Source organism: Saccostrea echinata, unplaced genomic scaffold (genome assembly GCF_033153115.1).
Source record: "Saccostrea echinata isolate AGI-Se365-2 ecotype Australia unplaced genomic scaffold, CSIRO_AGI_Sech_v1 ptg000029l, whole genome shotgun sequence".
Taxonomy (NCBI): Eukaryota; Metazoa; Mollusca; class Bivalvia; order Ostreida; family Ostreidae; genus Saccostrea; species Saccostrea echinata.
Genome location: NW_026889778.1, coordinates 6,537,371 through 6,555,804, shown reverse-complemented (window position 1 = coordinate 6,555,804; position 18,434 = coordinate 6,537,371).

Here is an 18,434-nt window from a genome sequence, read left to right as displayed (position 1 = left end):
TACGTCAATTAACGTTGCGGCTATTGCAGAAAATAATTACATAACCCACTTACGCGGGTTATGTATTTTTTTCTGCAACAGCTGCAACATTAGTTCACGTACTAACCACCAAAGAAAGAGACATTTTATTGTTTAAGTTTACGTTAACACATTATCTACGCTTATTTTAAGAATGCATATCAGTTGTTAAACAGTTTTGTTCATAAATATAGCCTAACAAGCATAATGAATTTATATGTGTTTAATCATAAAATATCGGAGAATAATAATAATAATAGCCTATTAAAATGCATTGTAGGAAGATCTGTACATCCACTGAATATTATCTCCTTTATTTCTTAAGAAAACCATTACAGTTTATCAGCATATCACCTCTACAGATTTCCTGGGCAGTGACTGTTCCATCAATGAAACATTTTTTTTTTATTTACATTTTTCTCATATGAAACAAAGTGATGGTAAATAAGCATCTTTACATATATGAGATACTCACACACGGTACGCTCACTCACTCACACCATCCGCATCCATTATTCACACTTCTTATATAGTCAAAAATACATGTAATAAATACAGTTTGTCACTTTTTCCTCTTTAACCTTGTACATATATCTTCCAAATTATTAGATATACATATTCTTTTAAAAGACAATTTAAGGATAAACAAAAAAAAAGAAGAAGAGAGAAAAAATAAGAAATAAAATAATTTGAACTGTCACTCATCAAAAACTGGTTTCCATGAAGACCATATGGAATTAAAATCAAAAATTTTATTTTTTGGATTGATACAAATTTTTCAACATTATATTTGACTCTTAGATGACACATGAGAGCACTGAAATTTGGCATTTTCTTCTGCATCAAACAAGTAAAAATATACTGTTTTGTGTATAATATAATACAGTTTACAATTCTGTTATTTTTTGACAAAGGAATCTCCCCTAATATGACATTGTTAATATTAAATCCAATCCTTTTTGAAATAGTTCTGTATATATGTTGGTTAAGACTACTCCACAATGGCAAAATATCATTACAAAATAAAAATACATGTTGTATTGTTTCACTTTCATTCTTACAAAAGGCACAGCAATCTGTAGTTTTAATATTATTTTTTTTAAGATAATAACTTACAGGAAGAATCATATGCAATATTCTAAACTGCAGCCACTGAACAGCTGTATCATTTGTTACCTTAAAACAAACTTTGAAAGCATCATGTATTTCAAAATTACACTGCCCATAGATACCCAAAATGGATTTTGATGCAGATGCAGATGTGGTGTCAGTAACCCAAAAGCACGTGGAAAATTGTTAGAGATTTTGGAAGATCTTCAGTTACTTGACTACTATAGAATTCTAAACCCAGATAAAAAAAATATACACCTGGTTGAAAAAAAATCCATTAAAACAAGGCCGCCTTGATTATACTCTTATTTCAGATAGTCTCTCAAATTTGGTTGAAAACTTTGCTATTAAACCTGGTTACAGGTCGGATCACTCTTCAGTTGTAATAGAATTGAAATTTAACGCTTTTGAAAGAGGTCGAGGTCTATGGAAATTCAATAATAGCTTATTAACAGATAACACATATGTTGAAAAAGTAAAGGAAACCATAGAAAAAGTAGTTGCCCAATATTTACGTTTTAAAAAATGATGATAACCAATCTCATGTCAAAATCGATGACAGTTTATTTTTTGAAGTCTTTTTGATGGAAATTAGAGGCGTAACAATTTCTTATTCATCATTCAGAAAAAAAGAAAGAATAAATTCAGAAAGATCTTTACTCGAGGAAATTGAAAATATAGAATCAATGACAGAAATTAATTTTGAACTTTTAGAGGAAAAAAAGTTGAGCCTTGAAAATTTGAGAAAAGAAAAATTGCAGGGGCATATTATAAGATCAAGAGTTCGATGGATGGAAGAAGGGGAGAAACCAACAAAGTATTTTTGTAATTTGGAAGCCAAAATTTTTTTAAACAAAACTATCAAAAAGGTAGAACTAGATGGAGATGGTATAATATATAATCAGGCAGAGATCATGAATTATGTGAAATTATTTTATAAGCATTTATATACAAGTTCAGATTCTGAACTCTTGGATATTAATTTAGAAGAAATTATACAAGGACAAGACATTCCAAGGTTAGATAAACATACATCTGAGAAACTTGAGTATGATATAAGTGAAAAAGAAATAGCCGAGGTGCTTAAGAATATGAAAAATAACAAATCTCCAGGTAGTGATGGTTACACGGTTGAATTTTTCAAATTCTTTTGGAATGATTTAAAAATTTATTTATTAAAGGCAATTAAGTGTATTTTTATCAATAATGAGCTCCCAATATCACAGAGATTAGGTATAATCTCTTGTATTCCAAAAGGCGATAAACCAAGACAGTTCCTAAGAAACTGGCGCCCAATAACACTTTTAAATGTTTTATATAAAATAATATCAGGATGTCTTGCGCAGAGAATTAAGACAACATTAGATTATTTAATTTCAGATACTCAAACAGGATTTATGAAAGGCAGATATATAGGTGAAAATACAAGATTTATGTATGATTTAATTCACTATACATCTTCTAAAAACATTCCAGGTTTATTAGTTTTGATTGATTTTGAAAAGGCCTTTGATTCAATCTCATGGGCATTTATATATAAAGTTTTGAAGTATTTTGGTTTTGGTACAATGATTATAAACTGGGTCAAGATTCTGAATTATAATTTTAAAGCTTCTGTTTTACAAAGTGGATTTTTATCTGATCAGTTTCATATACAAAGAGGTTGCAGACAAGGCGATCCTGTTTCTCCATATTTATTTATATTATGTGCAGAAATTATGGCAATTTTAGTTAAACAGAATAAAGATATAAAAGGTATTGTGGTAGATAATAAAGAACATAAGTTATCCCAGTATGCTGATGATACTTTTCTTGCTTTAGATGGTTCACAAAAATCTCTTTTTGCTGCTCTTGATACCATAGACTTCTATTCAAAATTTTCAGGATTGAAAATCAATATATCAAAAACTAAAATAGTATGGATTGGATCAAAAAAGTTTTCTAGGGAAGTTTTCCATCAAACAAGGTGGAAGTTAGAATGGGGAGCTACAACTTTCAACTTACTAGGAATTCAGTTCTCCGTGGATCTTAAAGACATTGTTGATATTAATTACAATTTACAACTAACTAAAATAAAAGCTTTGATTAAACAATGGAAGCGAAGAATCCTAACTCCAATTGGTCGCATAACTGTTGTTAAGACTCTTATTATGCCTAAGCTTAATCATTTATTTATTTCCTTGCCATCTCCTAGAAAAGAGCTTATAGTTGATTTGCAAAAAAATATTTTTGAATTTATCTGGAAGTCTAAATCAGATAAGATTAAGCGATCCCTTGTAACACAAGATTATCTTTCTGGGGGTCTAAAAATGGTCAATATAGATAATTTTATAATTGCTTTAAAATCTTCCTGGATGAAAAGTTTAACTCAAAAACAAAAGCCATGGATGGATATCTTTTTTGCAATGAATGGAAAAGATGTTATTAAGAAGCTATTTCATTTTGGGGATCTGTATATTTTAGAACATCTACTTCCTAAAAACAATGTTTTCTGGCAAGAGGTATTAAAATCATGGCTTGAAGTCATGAAATGTTTAAATAATTGTAAAAATGTTAAAAATAATTTTCTAAATATCCCATTGTGGTACAATTCTAATATCTTGGTTGGAAATCAATATATTTTTATCAAAGTTTGGTATGAGAAAGGTATCAGAGTAATTGGAGATTTTTTAGACGACAATGGAAATTTTTTAAACTATGAGTCTTTACAACAAAGGTTTTGCCTTCCACAAACAGATATGCATGTAGAGATTATGCAATATAATAGTGTTCTTACTGCAGTATCAAAATACCTGAAATATATGTCTATTGACAAATCTTTAGCCAAAAATCTTTCAATACACCTATGCCCTTTTACTTTGAATTGTTGCTTCAGTCAGAAAAATGCACTAAGTCATTGTACTCCATTTTAAATACAAATAGTGTTAAACCTACATCTCCATCAATGAAACATACAATGACGTTCATATCAATAATACTCTATTGCATCTACTAAATCTTACTTTAAATGATTATTTGTACTAATACAAAAACAAACAAGAAAATGCCTTTCTTCGTTTGTTAGTAAGGATCCTTAAAAAGACTTTCAAAGATCCATTTCAATGTAAAAAAAAAATGTATGTGCTTGAAATACTGTTGACATTTTATGGAAGTCGAAACATACAAACAATACATATGATTCAAAGTGAGAAAACCGAAGCGTTTTAAATGTCACTTGTCATACAACTTTTGTGGAGAAGATTTGTTAATTTTGTTTAAAGTACCTTCGAGAATTTTCACTCATATTGAGACACCACCACTTGCCGGTAGAGGACTGGAAATTTAGGCCTGTACTCGGCACTTAGGGCCTTTGAGCAGTGATGGTTTTTTTCGTGTCAGCACCTACTGCGCCTCGGTTTATCGGCCTCACCCGAAGGATGGGTCTTTGCATCTCCCACTGGGATTCTCCCGACGAAAGGATGAACTCCTTACTCCGCGACCCTAGAGCAAACGCTTCAACCACTGCGCCGCGCGGGCGACGTGTGGAGAAGCTTTTATAAAAGTTTGAAAAATTCTTTTTCTGTAAAGAGAGCTCATAAAATACAAAATTTTGTTGTGTAGTGTCTTTAAATACATGGCTCGAATTTGCCATATTTACTCAAAATGCTCTTTACGTTTTGTGTTATGTTTTATGTTGTAAGTGACAGAGGGAAATTCATGTACATGCTACTTATTAAATTTTTCACAGTGAAATACTGTGATTTATTTATTGAGTAAAAGTGATATTCTTTAACAGTGTGAAAGGATACCAAAATGATATTCTCTCACAGTGTGAAAGGATACCAAAGTAAGTAAAAAATAATTTCTGGACTGTCATAAGATAGAGATAGTCCTAACTAACGATCTTGATAGAGCTAAAACTGCAAATTTCTTCCCAAATATATTGCTAAAAGCCATGCTATGTAATGTTTTCAATCTCAGAACTGCTAAGCTGTGACCTCTCAACCGCTCAACTATGACGTCAAGCCTATGACACTGTGTTAAGAAAAGACAGGGGCAAAGGGAAAATCAAAGAAAATGTAATGAACAGACGCCGCCTCGGGAAATAGTTTCCTCCCTCGGGGAACCATAAATGCACTCGTGAAAATATCAAAAAATCCTGTCCCACTCGTGAAATAAATTCCATATTCATCTTCAAAACATTGAATATCCTCTATTTATTCGAAGATAGTTTACCTTTAGATAAGCACTTTGAGATGGCTAAATGGTAACCTAATGTTGGTGTATGTATTACTTAAAGATAGCTTAAAGGTGTTTAATGGTGACTTAAAGACGACCATTAAGCCATCATTAAGCACCTAAAAGCCGTCTTTAAGTCAAGCTTAAGAAATGTAAAAGGTGAAGATAACGAACAGTGATCGATCTTAAAATAATCTATAAACAATACATATATGTGAAGAGGGCATAAAACACGGACCCCTGGAAATTCCAGATGTGGGATCAGGTGCCTAGGAGGAGTAAGAATCTCCTGTTGACCAGCCACACCCGTCGTGGGCCCTATGTATTGATCAGATAGACGGAACTTTCCATAGTCAATTTCAGAATAAAAACAAAGGCCTAAGTGTTTCATCTTGTGGGAGTTAGTAGTCTCATTTGAATTTATTTCTTTTACTTATGAATTCAAAACACAGCAGATACCTACAAACAAGATCGAATTACTTTGAATAAAAAATGATTACTTGCCCCGCACCTCCACTAAAAGCTACCCCCGGGGTTTTCACAGTTTATTTAGGTGAAAGTCTAGATATTTTTAGAGTATCTTCTGCAAAATTATGCTTAGAAACACCTCAAACAACTCAAATAATGTAGAATGATAAACTAAGCAAGAATTTTCACAAATAATCGATAAAATCTTCATCTCCGCGTGTCTTGCGTGTGGGTGGTCTTTCAATGAAAATATCCATTTAAAGTTAACAAAAGAAATTCTTTAGGAAAAGAACGGACTGTGTTCTCGCACTACCGTTCTGCTTATTTACACAAACCACTATGCAATTTGCTAATATATATATATATATTATCTATAAATATTAATCAGTGCGCAGGCCTTTATTTGTTTCAAAGGAGATGTTGGTTATTAAGGCCAGACTCGACCTAAGTTCTTCGTGAACAAAAAAAATTACCGTCTAAACAATTTACAAGTTAATTAAATTTTATAAAAAGGCAACTCCAGGGAGATCATATCTACTTTACACAGAAAAAAATCAGCGCTGAAATTTTGTCACACTGATAATGAATCTGTTCAAGCAAGAAAAACATACTGAATATTCTTGGAAGGGGGTGGGGGCTCTCACTGGCAAGCCGTTTTCATTCATATATCACATGAAAATTCTTAGCAACTAGAGAAGCGTCATTTATTCTACAGGGTGGGGGGGGGTGCAAATTTGGTTTCTTTACATTTTGTTATGTACAGATACGGTATGATTTTGTTTTATTATTATCAGCTTCCAACATCACAAAAATTTTGGGATGGGGGTGTTGACCCTTAATTTGCTTTAACATTAAAAATATAAGTGAGTAACATTCAATTGAATGTGCACTAGAACGGATTACAAGTGGCTGATCCAGGAGGGTCTCAAATGACAGCAGAATCTTAATACACAGGATGTCCCAGAATATATATCCAGTACTTCCATTGCTTTATATCATATGCGCTAAGTGTTGAGATTGTGTTTATTATGTTTAAAACGGCATAATGGATCAGCAGACGATAGAATGATGTAGTTTAATCAAGTTATTAGTTCGAAATAGAAACAAGAGGCCCATGTGTCACATCGCTCACTTGAGCACATTGGCTAGGAAGAAGCAGAAATCAGTTCAGTTTTGAATGAGCGGGGGGGGGGGGGACTAATTTACATTACCTCAGGATGCTTTCATATCAACATTACTCATCGTGGCTTTTGCTGTTCTTCAACAGAAGAATTTTAAAGAATTTTTTCCTGTTTATCTATGTAAAACTCTGATCTTTCATTGTGGCCCTACCCTACTCACCCTAAATTTGAACAAATTTGAATCTACACTACCTGAAGATGTTTCTATAATAATATGACTAATCATGGCTTTGCTATTCTTGGAGAGAATATTTTTCAAGATGATTCCTATATATTCTTATGCAAAACTTTGACCCTCTGATATGTGTCCAACCCCTGGGGGTCATAATTTGAACAAACTTGATTATACAATACCAAAGTGTCTTCTGTATAAATATGACTAATAATGGCTTAGTTGTTCTTTAGAAGATGATTTTATAGATATTTCCTATGTAACGTGTATGATTAGGTTCTTACAAGGGATATATAGGTTTACCTTTTACTTTGTCTGAGTTAATGATTGGAATGATTTTTAAGACACCTCTATCTGAGGGTATATCACTCAGTACTTAAATTTTCTCTTATCTAGACACGGGGATTGGGTAAGGTACTACATGCACCGTGTTTCTTCCCTAGGTTCCCATTGATAAATAAGAGCCGGGTGTCTCAATCTTCTTCAGATTTACTACACCCAAAACTTAACATCAATTCCTTAGGATACTTGTCACTGGTGTTTATAAATTTATACTTATATTTTGCTCTTACCCTTAAGGTTTTCCATCCCTAATAGGACCAAATTCTCTATCCTTAAATGTTCATCACGTACATAATACTCTGATATTAATTGAAAGCATTTAACAGTAGAAAAGGATTTACCAAGAAAAATTTTCAAAAATGTAATTAATTAAGCAGTAATTAATTCACAAAGATTGCACTGAAGTCTATGGGGACAAGTGAAATAAAAATTCAAATAATTAGAATATCAATTAATACCGTGGTGGAAAGATGCATTTAAACATCAGAAATAGATTAACAATTGAAAAGGATTTTTTTTTTACCAGATAAGTTTTAAAAAATAGATTTTTTGTTAATTGAAAACAGAGAGAGATAAATCTTACCAAAATTCAAGGTCATGAATAAGAACACATCCCACCCTTACATATTATTTTAATAGTAATAAATGGGAATTGTGTCTAAATATACTGAGTATTCAATCCTACATAACTGTTATGTATTTAATTTTCAAATCCATTCCAAAGGTTGTCAGGTCATTCCACAATTTAAAGTCTTCAAGGGCTTACTCAAATGTCCCTTAACCATTACACCTACATATTCCTATGTAAAACTTTGACCCACTGCTTTGGCCCAGCCCTACCCCAGGGGTCATGAGATGAACAAACTTGAATCTAAACTACCTGAGGATACTTCTGTTATAATAGGACTAATAATGGCTTTGCTATTCTCGAGAAAAAGATTTTTAAAGACATTTTTCCTATATATTCCTATGTAAAACTTCGACCTCCTCCTGTGGCCCCACCAAACCGTCGGGGGTCATGATATGAAAAAACTTGAGTCTGGAGTATATAATGAAGCTTTCATGTATGTTTCATCTTTTCTTGCCCAGTGTTTCTTGAGAAGGTTTTTAATAGATGCCACCAAATTTTCACGAATTCTTAATTATCTCTCTTATAAGTGGACCCAGCAATTCATGTGAACAAACTTAAATCCCTTCACCCAAGAATGCTTTGTGGCAAGTTTGGTTGAAATTGGCCCGGTGGTTCTTGAGAAGAAGTAAAAAATGTGAAAAGTTTACAGACGACACTCTTTGATCAGAAAAGCTCACTTGAGTCTTCGGCTCAGGTGAGCTAAAAAGTATATAAAGTGTGAATCTAGGCATTTCGAGAATCATAGCATTGCAAGAAACGTGTAATACATGTAAGCGAATCGTATGTACCTGCACGTTTATAACATTTTATTCACTCAGTGCAAGATTGATTTAAGTCAGTACACAATAGATAGGCCAATTTTTTCCTCAAATTCATTTATTTTTAATATTTGACATTTTGTTCTGGGTACAAAATCTTTATTTGTATATAATATGAAAGAAATTCAACTACACATTTTTTGCCTACTTAGTTTGAAACATGGCCTATCAGACCCCTGTAAGAGGATTGTGAAATCAGTACTTCGACTTGAGAATGTGCATTATTTCAAAATTACCAATCGATCTATTGCAAATTCGTGTGTTGTTGTTTATAAGGACAACCTCTCTGTTACTAAAATTTTAAAGCAGATCCATTTCTAAATTACTATAAAGTCTTTCTGGAGCTTGCATGGATAAAGCATCTGGGATGCACCCTGCCAGACTTGCTTGACCTATATTTTTGGGACAAGTGCCCAGGTAAAATGTTTTGGAGCCAAGTCATTCCCAGATACTATGAAGCCTACCTGAGGAGACTTGAATGGAAGATGCATACAGGGAGGCATTGCTATATTGCACAATTTATATTTTCTGACCGTTCACGGTAGCTCAGTCGGTAGAGTGCTTGCTCCGTGAACCGGAGGTCGTGAGTTCGAATCTCGGCCGCGACTGACCTAAGTCGATAAAAAAAATGGGTAGCAACTGTTCCTTCGCCATGCGCTTGGCACTTTGAAGTGAATGTTTCGGGTCCTTCGGATGAGACCTTAAAAACCGAGACCACGTGTCACGGTAGGCGTTCCCTCACTGCTCAATGGCCCTGAGTGCCGAATAAAGGTCAAAATTTGAAACCCTTCACCGGTATATGGTGACGTCTCTATATGAGTGAAAAATTCTCGAATGGGACGTAAAACAACATACAATCAATCAATCTTATATTTTCTGTATGGTAAAAACTCTCGTTCATTAAAAAAAAGCACGTGTATTGCAATGCAACAATAAAATTATCTTGATCAACTTTGCATGGATTATGAATCTGCGTTCTATGGTTCATCTGGCCCAACATTTCTGTAAATGAATGAAAAGCTGAATTTTTTTGAGTAAGTATGTGCTGAATTTAGCGAGGCTGTGTAAATGTATATAGAAGATTTCCTGGGAGCAAGAAAAAGAGAAAATCCTGCTTTAATTGCCATAATTCGTTTTTGATTAAAATCCATCATCGCAATCACAAAGTTTTAGAGTTAAGTCCAGTTTTTATGAAAAGTGGCACTAAACAATTCAAAACGCAGTCTATGTTGATTAGTAAACACAGGGCAAAAATTAGAAACAAATGCAATGTAGAAGAAAAAACATACCACTGTGTAGAGAAGGTAATATACATATTTACTTTAAAATATACTGTCAATAAGAAAAATTGCAAAAATTTGGTGAGATCAGCAGTTCTAGTTGTTTTTAGTTTTATCCGTTTAAAAAAAATCATCGTCAGACTTAAGAGGATATTACTTAAGAGTTAATAATGCTTTCACGAACACTGTGTCTCAAATATATGTTATCAGACAAAGGCACATTTAATATAACATAAAAACAAACAAGTATGCAAACACTTTGACATTTAAATTCACATGTACTTTAAACCTAATCAAAAATGTTGTTTTTTTTTTTATATGAAGTCATCTGACACTTATCATAATGTTCAGAAATATTCAGCACTGCAACACACTGTACAATCTAATATTGATTTTTTTTTTTGGATAAGACAGGTTTCAGTGTACCAATTTTATTACAATTTCAAATTTCCATATCTGAACATTTAACCGTGCTATTATAACAACACGGCACACCATAACACAGAGTTATTTATGCTTCTATGCTACTTTGTTTTCCTTCTTCAGGAAATAGAGAAGTATTATAAGGAATTTTGGAAAGCAGTACCAGATGCGGACAGAGATTGGTTAAGTGAGTCTCTGAATGATCGGGAATATGCTGTGGGTCTAGTGGAACTTAATGACGAAACAAAAAAAAATCTCGAGTCAATGAAAAAGTCCATAGTCAAACTATTTACAGATGAGATCAATACGAAGATTGAATTGCCCTCTTCATGGGCGTTGATGGAACAATTATTGTATGCTGGAGACTGGAGGGTTTTATCTCTAGATGAAATTTGGAAGCTCAATTCATCTCTTCCTCATGAATACCAAATTAAAAGTGATGAGGAAATGTCTAAATTTTTAAAGTGTTTCCATGATAATGGACTTCTTTTGTATTTTGAAGAAGAAAAATTGAGGGATCATGCAGTACTAGACATTCAATGGTTTGCTAATGCTTTCAGCAAGATTATTGCTGATAAAAATCATATAAATAAAGACTGCAGACGTAGATTGGTCAAAGAATGGAAATCCTTCAACAAAACAGGGGAACTTAAAAATAAAGTTGTAGATGCACTGTGGAAAGATGACCCTTCGTACTTGAAACATAAAAGTGAGATTATGTCGTACATGGAGAAACTTCAGATGCTGGTACCTATGAGGTCTTTGGAGGCTGGCCCGAAAGATGACATGTCATGGTATGTCCCCTGTATGAACAAAAAACAGTTTAAGGCCGAATTCTGTGAGGAAAAGTGGGAATGCTCATCCATTTTGTGCTTCCGATTTACTTCTTTTGCCATGTTAGTTTTCTACAGACTTATAGCATATTGCATAAGTTGTCTTCGATGGAGTGTTTCAGTAGATGGAGATGATGAAGGAACAGTATGTCTTTATCAAACAGCAGCAGTGTTTGATCACAAAGAACACACTGTTGTTGTTGGCATATGTACTGACGATATTCAGTTACAAGTGTTACGACTCAGACGGTTAGCTGTAGATAAAGAAGTATCAAATGAAATTGGAGTCTCAATTGAAAATGCCTTAGAAAAATTGACAGAAACATTTCTTGACACAAAAAATTTCCAAAAAGGATTCAAATGTCAAAATATTATTTGTTCTGACAGAGACCTATCTTTCACTCTTGCAAGCGAGCTCTCCAAAATCACGGCTGAGGAAACGCAGTGCAAGTGTCAACTTCAGGAGAAACATGTGATAAATGTACAAAGAATTCTGGGTTTCTGGGAAAAGGTAACTGTTTCCTATCATTTTACACCCCTTTCCCTGCACAAACACAGTTTGTTGGTATATAAAGAAATCACCTTGTCATCTATTTGTACAATCAAGGACATAGCTTTGCAGCAATGGAAAAAAGTACTTGACAAAAAGATTGCTTATGACATGGGTTATGTCATGTTACTGACTCATGGTTATATGTCGGCTGTTATTTGTGTATGTCCGATGTCAGTGAAATAAAAGGATAACATTCATGTCAAGTATAAAAACAAAAATGTTGATGACCTAAAGGCTTGTTATGATCTTCACCCAGGTCATTCAATCGGCTTCATTGTCACTTTCAGAAAATTCGATAAATGACAACTAGCCATATTGGCCGTATTTTTGGAATGAAGACAAATCAGAAAATCAAACCTTACACAAAGTCTGCTGATAAGATGATGTGTCTGATCTTGATCAAGACCATAAGTCTCTTTCATATATTTTGAGAAACCTTTTAGTACACCCGAGTCACTTAGGTAGTTTATTGCTGTTTGTTTGTCAATGTGCATCATCTGTAAACTTTAGTCTAAATTTTTTTCAGCATTTTAAATGCAATTTGTAATGAAATCTTTTTTACTGGTATCTATCAGGCATATTATTGCCATTATAGTAATAAGTGATAAGCCTTTCATCAAAATATTGTGAAATTTATGGCCTTCATGTCGTCCATGGTACAGGCACCAGGGTGGAGAAAGCTGGTCATGAATTTAATAATTATTACATCTTTGAATATTTTTTTTTCTAAGGACATCTGATTGACAAACTTAGCATATGACTACAAGTGCAAAACGTTTTACAAAACTTGAAGCTATTGTCCAATTGTTTTGGGGGTCAAGGACTGAAGTGCAGTTCATCATATCATCTGCTTTCGCCTTTCTATTGGACATTAATCAGGAATTTGTTTTTATTTTGCGATCAAAAAGCACTTTACTCTGTACCGAAATTATGAAAATTACACTTATTGGGTTCAGTGTTCAGGTCCAAGGGTGGGGCTAAATTAACTAATATATGTATTAGTTTATTTTAAAGAGTTAGCTCTCAGACAAAATGTTTTTTATTCCTTTAAGGTCAATGGAGTTATTCAGAATAGCATTCAATTTAATTTTACTTTTATAATCTATTTCAGATCCAATCTGCTTTAGAACTGAATTATTTGAATGATTAATAATAAAAATATTTTTTGTGCAATTTAGCTTTTTGCATACGTTGTATTTTATGTAAGTACTAGGTTGACTTAATCAAATTTATGTTAATCTTGTTTCAGGGAAAGACGAACATTTCTAGCATTGGACAAAAACTGATGGACCGATCTAGATTTGCTAAACTGGGAATGGCAACAAACGATGTGTTAAATCAGGCATACAGAGACGTGCTTGAGTGGGAGGTGCCTTTTTCCCTTGTTTATAACAAAGTGACAACAACAAAAAATTATAAAACATTACGTTCAGATCAAAAAGAGCTCTTGAAAAAAGCTTCTGGATACAAGGATTTTGATATTTCCTTAATCTATATGTTGATCAGAAACATTTCCTCGAAAATCCCTAAACCGACAAAAGGAACATGGGGAGGAAACAGTATGCCTGCAGCAGGAGATATAACAGTGGGTGATGATGTCGAGAGAATTAGGTTTATCCGAAATAATTTGGCTGCACACGTGAGCTCAGCCTCCACCCCTCAGAAAGAATTCGATGACACTTGGTCATTGATGTTAGATATCTGCCAGAGACTGGAAACCTTCACTGGGAAGAAATACTTGGATGATCTTAATTACATTCAAAAACTGACTTTAAAAGAAGAAGATGAAGATGCCGAAATAGAAGAGATTAAAATGCTTGAAATTCTGGGGGCATTTATGTCAAATATGCAAGAGGTTATGTCAGATGTCCAAGACATAAAAAAAATATTAAAGCCTGACAGAAAAGATGCTTCGAATTAAGATTATTATCCATAGATAGTTGTGTGGATTACGTGAACAATTACACGTAACTTGAAACTATATTGAATTCAAATTTCACCAGAAAGATTTTATTTGTTGGATACGATATTTACATTTACTACATACTTAGTAATAAATACAGGGTTTTTGGCAATTTTGGAGCCACTGTTATATTTTTTTCACTTAACACAATGTTGTCATTTCGTCTTGACTTGAATGTTTACAATTGAACCAAATTCAAAAATATTGAGGTTTGACAAGATTATTTCAATTTGTCAATTTATTAAAATTAATGTCAAAAAGCACATTGTTCTTATTGGACTTTTACGAGAAGCACTGACTTCTACACTCGACGGCTTACTTTGACATTTAAACATGAATTATATACGGAGGTTCGGAATTGATAATAGATTAGAAAACCTTACTAGTGGTCATATATATTGTGTTAGGGGCACTTACATGATTTACCGGTATACAATCAACACGAGAGATGATGGGAGGTAGAATAACATAACGTAAAATACCTTATTCGTGAGGGGTAGTATCTCCTTTCAATCTCATTTTATGAAGGAATCAAAGGAAGAAAAAACGTTCCGGAAGGATAACTTGACAGGAGTTGGTCAAGGTGGAAAAGGGAGGGGTTTAGTATAGGGCGTTTCTTGTTCCCCTCCCTAGACAATGTAATATGCGCTTTGAAATGTCAATTATTATCCTTTAATGAACTGTTAAGCTAAATATTTATATCATAAAAGAGCTGCCGTATATTGTCCCAATGTAAAAGTAAGTCGTTGATTGTAAACTTCAGCGCCTCTCGCAAAAGTCCATTAACAAGTCTTAACACTAGGGGGTAGAAAGTTTTATACATTGAAATCAGGCTTTTTAAATACTCATGAAAACGGATAAATAGTTCTTTAATATTTCAGTATGTTAACTTATGTAAAATTCAACATATACTCGTATGATTGATAAAGTACATGTTAAAAATTGTAATCTCATTTAAAATTGGTTAAAAAAAATTAATGACCACTTTTGCTCTTTTTGGTTGAAAACATACCCCCCCCCCTCCACCCCCATGTATAAATAATAGCTTAAGTTTATGTTTATGTAAATATATAATATAAATATTTTCCGTTTTCCGTAGATTTCTATGGTGAACAAGAACATGTTTTACTCAAATAATAGATTAATGTCTCTTTATATTCACAAATAAGTTATGTTTTATGGAAATTCACGTAAAGATCTACATAAAAATCGTTCAAATATGTAAACTGATGAAAATTGACTTGGAGATAGGCAGCAGAACAATAATATATATACATGGTTACTGACTTGAAATATAAGCGATATTTGGGCGAGGGTAAGAAAACGTAATAGAGGGCGAGACTTGCCGAGCCCTCTATCACGTTTTCGACCCAAACCCAAATATCGCTTATATTTCAAGACAGTATCCATGTATTTTGTTTATCCTGCAACATATTTTTATATGACCTCCAAAACGAGCTATTTTTAACCGATTTACATAATGTAGGTACATCTCTGCCGAGTTGAAACTAAGACGCCATGGCGTAAACATTGCAATATACATGACGTCACAATGCCTTTAGAACGTCGGAAGACATGCACGAGGCTTTATTAGGGCATTGACCGAATAACGCCTTGGTTTATTAGGTTACCTTTATTAGGTCAATGCAAGGGGTAGTTGCAGGAAAAATATATATTTATTATGCTTCCTGTTAGAGTGTCTTTATATAATCAATACCTCATTATTTTTGCATAGTGTTTTAAGGATTTATATAGCGTAAGAATACTATGCTGAAATAGTGCACGGCTTCATTCTCTGAAGAAAATCCAACAGCACCCACGCCGGGGATCGAATTCAGGTCCCTAAGATTATCAGTCCGACGCGCTACCGATTACGCCACAGACGCCGTTATCTAAAACACTGTATTATAATATATATATAGTTAGTTTCAAATATTTCACACTTAAAAAGAAAAAAATAAACAAAATAATTTTTTCTAAAATAGTTTCTTGCAATTTTCCCCTTTACTCAACTAAAATTATCTGAAACTATCTGTACATTATACCTAATGCATGAAACATAATTAAAGAAAAAAAGATTATGACGTACATGTAGCACAACATGACATCATAATAGGGGTGTACTAACATGGTGTAAAAGGTGATAAAACATTGGAAATGGAGAAAATACTTTTGTTTTTATACAACAGTCAGCATAATAATAATAGTAGTGTTTTATTTTGCATGCACTATGCCTTAATAGTAGTCAGGGTTTGACACATAGTGCACTATGTGTCGAGTACTATTTAGGCATAGTGCATGCAAAGTACAACACTATTATATATATATATATATATATATATATATATATATATATATATATATATATATATATATATATATATATATATATATATATATATATATATATATATATATATATATTGTAATATATACAAAATAACTCTGTATACAGTGTGATGATCGTTGATAACTTTGTATACTGTATTCAGTTTATATACTTGCTATTAAGCTTTGGTTTTAAGGTAGTTATAAAGTGTGATGTGGTGATTTTTACATTAGAGTTACCGAGTTACCTTTCTTTGTTTTCATACACTGTTTGTCATTGCGGGTAATTTCCACATCTATTTTTAGTAACAGAACTTCTGTTAAGCTAATGAATTCAAGATTATCATTTTAAATACTTCTTGTAATTATCATTTGTCAAATAGTTATACAAAACATGCATATAAGTTTTAAGTTAAATGAATTGTTTAATATTTTGATAATTTCAACTTCACTTCCTGTGATCACGTGATTTTATAGTTTATGATTTTGCACGAAATGTTTCGCGCTAGTATGAAACAGGTCTGTACAACTGTTGAAATTCATTGTCTGTAATAGTAAATACAAACTGTAAGATTATATTTTTAATATATCTTTATTCATAATAGTAATGTTTTGATAGGATTATTTTACAATTTACAAAGTCAGAAAATATTTATTTAAGTAGAATAGGTTTAAGCCATGTATTTGTTGATAAAAGTTTTCATATTCTTTTGGCTATTTATTTTAATTCTAGTCATGCTTATGATAGTATGAAGAAGTACAAATGTATTACATAAGATATATTTGTGTTATTATTTATAAGTATAAAAAGGGATAACATAGATATATTGATTTTTATTAGGTTGTGTCACTGTGGCCAACACACATTGTGACCTTGACCATTTGTGCATTTTGCCCTATTTGGGGTAAGGTTTATTTTAAGCATATACCTTATATATATTAATTCATTAGTGTCAATTAATTATGAGTAATATATTATAAATCTTTATAATGAAAATGCCAACTGTCTGTCATAATTCTGTATATTAATTTTTGTTCATTTTTAATTAATACATCATAACAATCATGTGAATTTACATTTGAAAGTACTGTCTTTTTTTTTCATTTGTACAGCACACTGTCATTATGATTATCATTATTATTATTATACCATTATAAATGTTGTATGACACAATAAACCTATAAAAGAATAAAATCTTGGTATCACAAAAGCGTTTCCCTTTTTCTTTTCATTGGATGTGGTTTCTACAGTGTAACCATCTTCTTATAAAAGGGAAATCAGTAAATTGTCTTTTCCCGCATACATATAAATGTTCACTTCATTGAATTTGTCTACATTCCGGATTATTTATTTGCTGTTTGTGGACCCGTGTCCAAGCTCTCAGTGTGGTGCTTGTGGTGCAAGTTATAACATAGATTACATTCTTTGCTTCGCAAGACGTATCTGCATTGACATTGAAATGTCGTCCCTGGAAACCGTTTCTGGTTCCCTCCTAATATGCCTGCAAGTGCCGAATCTCGGGTAATTGCATTTGGCAACGGAACAGTTCCTTTCCTTGAAATCGTATGTGGAACGAATTCTCTTCATGTTTTAGCCTGACGTTTATTGTTTATAAATTGAGCATTTCCGTAAATTGCTTTTGTGTCTTCATCATCCTTAAGTATCCTGTTTCATTGCTTCATTGCTTCACCACTGGTGTTAAGTTTTGATTTCGTGGATTATGGGTATGGAAAAAAGGGATTATTTGTTTTTCTTCCTGGTTGTCACGTGCCGTAACTAATTGTGCTCTGTCATATGATTTTACATTTTTTATGCCATTGTCCACTAGTCGTTTTTGGGTATTCACGTTTTACAAGAAACGCTTTGACTCTTCTACGCGTAAAATCCTTGTATTTTTCTCACTTACTATAGCACAAACTCTTCTAGCCAGGTTGTAGATTATCGCTCTCTTGGTATTGTTTGGATGCCATGAACCAAAGTATAAATACTAATGTGTATTTGTGACTTTATCATAAATATCTGTGGTTATCCATGTGTTCTGTTTTTTCACCAACACGTCAAAAAATGGATTTTTTTCTTTATTCGTCTCTAAAGT